Consider the following 3,705-nt stretch of genomic DNA (forward strand, 5'->3'; position numbering starts at 1 on the left):
TCATAACTCAGGAAATTTTGAATATGGTAATTATATGGTAATAAATTTAAATTACCCCAAAGGCTATCAATCCAGGTATGGTAAGGCCATAACTCGGGAAATATCGAATATGGTAATAAATTTAAATTACCACCAGTTATGGTAAGGCTATCCACGTATAGTAATAAATCATATAGTAATAAATCATAATTAATCCACGTATAGTAATAAATCAATCCAGGTATGGTAAGGTCATAACTCAGGATATTTTGAATATGGTAATTATATGGTAATAAATTTAAATTACCCCAAAGGCTATCAATCCAAGTATGGTAAGGCCATAACTCGGGAAATATCGAATATGATAATAAATTTAAATTACCACCAGGTATGGTAAGGCTATCGATCCAGGTATGGCACGCCCTCAACTGATCACCTATCACAATCTCCAGCCCCACGCACGCACCAAAGAACCCACCCGGCACCAAACGCAGCTCCTCTCGATCCCCTCGAGTAAACGCCGCCGCCGTCGTGCGATCTTCCTAACACAGACGCCGTCGCCGCCTCCTTCCCACCTACGGCGTCCCACGTTCATGGTGACGGCGCTCGCGTCCTACACCGACCCTCCGCGTCATATAGGTTGGTCGTTGATGGAGTGGGATGTGCCGCTGCGGTTTGGGGAGGCGAATCACGATCTGGTTGGGATCTCAGTGTGGACTCGTTCTCTGCGATGAAGGATGGCGCTACCTCCCTGGCAAATGGTATCGGAGGAAGGGGCTCTACGTCGTGAATGTCGGCGAGGCAGCGGCCGAAGGCGAGCCCGACGGTGAGCACGGGTGTTCGTCCCATGAAATAGGCGGCCACGGAGGGCGGATCTGAGGCCATCCCAATCGCCGATGGCCCTTCCTCCCATCGCTCATCGCCTCCATTCTCTCTCTCCTCTAAATCTTTGTCGCCCCTGCCTGATTCTGGCCGACGCCATCCGGCTCTTGCATCGACCACCACCAGCACGGCTGCGGACGAGGCGCAACCGCAGACGCCGCCGCCGCCATCCTCATCCACCTCCTCCACCATCCTTCCCAGCCGTGTCGGGGGCACCCGCCATCTGCGCTCTAGCCCACCCGCTCCCTCCTATCCCCTCCCCCTGCCTGCCAGCCCCGTGATCCATCGCACAGATGGCAGGTACTACAGCGACCTCCTCCCCAGCGGATCTGGCCTCCTTCGATGGAGATCCATCCTGGGCACCACCTTATTCTCATGCGTGCACGTCTATATCAACGTCTCATTCCACCTCACCTGAGCCTTTACCTTCCCACCTCTGCTTCAGATCCACATCACTTTGCAAGGTATGTGCTTGATTGTTCCGAACTGGATCGATGGATTGTGCAAGGTACTTTGGGTGTTGTCATTGACGGCAATTGTCACGCCATGCTACCATCGGAGGGGTCCCTCATCGATGATTAGGGTCTTCCGAACTGCACGATCTCCATTGAGAAGGATGTTTTTAATTCTGGTTTTGCCTACATGCTTTCTTTGCCTGTATCTACTTAGCTAATGTCTTCTTATAGATAGTAGCTGCTGAAGTGGTGATCAAAGTTGTTCACTATAAGGAAACAACCATGATAACAAAAGTGTATATTCCCTGACCTTTGACCTGAAGTACTTTTTCATTAGAAACTTGCAACAGCCAGGCATTGAAATTAGCAATAGCTTCGTACGTACTGAACTAATTTGCAGCAACACGTACTGAACTAAGTTAGGTTATGCTCATCGTTCCAACATGCTTAGTGATAACCACCTAGCAAGCTAATCAAACATGAAAAAATTGAAGTGCTACTGCTAATCGTACTATTCTGAATGTGAAAATCTATTTAATTGGCTCTTCTCTAATTGTACACTTGCATAAATCTCAGATCTTGCAAATTACAGTATAACCATAAAAGTCATGCTTTGACTCCTATAGGGCCTTTTGCACTTTAATATGACTAATAATTTGCCTTAATATCACAGATTGGATTACTACCTTTCTAAGTGAATGACATTCGAGAAGGTCATTAAATAAAACCAAGAAATCCTTCTGGTATTGGAGTGTAGAAAAGTTGAGACTATAAAACCAAAAAGTTATATTTACGTTTATTAGAGAAGGTTCTTTACTTTTTATAGGAAAATACAAGATGTTGCGATGTAGAGTCTAGGTGGTGGGCCTCCTTGATCCACTTGGTGGATGAGGGCGACTCCGGTCCTGGCACCCATAGTGCCAGTGATTCAAAAATCATAGGGCCTGGATATAGCTCTAGCAGACGTATGCGGCTTGCGCATCGAGCTTGGTCGTCTCAAGCATGGAGATAGGCGAGTTGTAGACCAAGAGCTGGTACAGAGATAGGCGAGTTGTAGACAAGAGCTGGTGGGCAGCAAGAAACGCATGCACACCAAAGAACAAATCTGAGTCACATGCCTACTTCTATTGGTTTCTACAAAGAGCGGCTAGCTTAGATCTTAGACCAGTCGGTCACTGTCGAGGTCGCCAAGGTGATCTTACAGCACCGCCGTGGGGATTTCTCATGATTTTATGTAGGCAAGCCGCAAGCGGTGGTGGTGATTGGCTGGGTGGTGTCGCTGCCTTGGGAAGAGATGAAGTGATGGTAAAAGTAAGCAGGATCCGATGATTCTTCCGTGGGGATAGCCAAAGTCAAGATGTCGACTACAGACTCGTCGCAGACTTGCAGTGAACCTGGATGCGGCGAGCCTGATTTGTGGATCGATGGCGGGTCTTGACTTTGTTAGGCTGGGATTGGATGGTTGCGGAGGATGGTGTGCTTGGTTGGGTTCCCATGGAAGAATGTGGCCTCCTCGTGGATCTGGTCATGCCCATCCTAGAGAACATTGTGTCCCTAGCTCCCTCGAGGAGCAAGGACAGTGCAAGCGGCAGCAGGGGGTAGGGGTAGATGTGGGGAGGGATGTCGGCGGCTGCTCGAGGTCATCATGATGAAACCCTTGACGTCCCATCTTTATCAATGGAAGTGGAAGAGCACGAAGTCGAGATTGGATAGGAGTTTGAGTTCTTTTTGGCACCGATCGGTTCCCCACTTTAGAGATGTATTTTTTTTGCGTGCGAGCAAACAGTGGGTTGATTCTAAAGGGGATAGGCACTTTTCAACAGAAGTGCATGACGGACCAAAAATATAACCTCATTTTATTCGTTTGATAGATATCGTATTATTCGTTGTTGTTCGTTCGGTGAAATTTCTTAATATTTGATTGTTGTGTTTTTAATTAGAGTACCCCATAATCACCCAATATGAGGGGATGATAAATGAAAGATACTGATTATAAATTTTGAAGAGCCCGTGGCAACGCACGGGCGTTATACTAGTTACATTAGTTGGCCGAACAAGAAAGACATGCTCAATAACAAGTTTATTACGAATTTATCACAAAGTCCACGCCGAGGTCCCAAAATTGATCCACATCAACTTACGGACCTGGCCATTGCTTGCGGACAAGAGAAGGTAAAATTCTGGAAGTTAGTAAGGCATCACCCATTGCCCCCACAACTCCCTGAGGCAGTCCCACGAAAATTCGGACCCATAGTAGAAGAATATATGGTTAATGTCTTCCTCCACGTTACACAATGGGCACATGCCATCTCAGGCCCATGCCTTCTCAGAACCTGGTCCCCGAAGCCAGAAACCACGAACAAGCTGACAAAGAAAGATCTTAAGTTTT

This window comes from Triticum dicoccoides, chromosome 1B, assembly GCF_002162155.2.
Source record: "Triticum dicoccoides isolate Atlit2015 ecotype Zavitan chromosome 1B, WEW_v2.0, whole genome shotgun sequence".
Lineage (NCBI taxonomy): Eukaryota > Viridiplantae > Streptophyta > Magnoliopsida > Poales > Poaceae > Triticum > Triticum dicoccoides.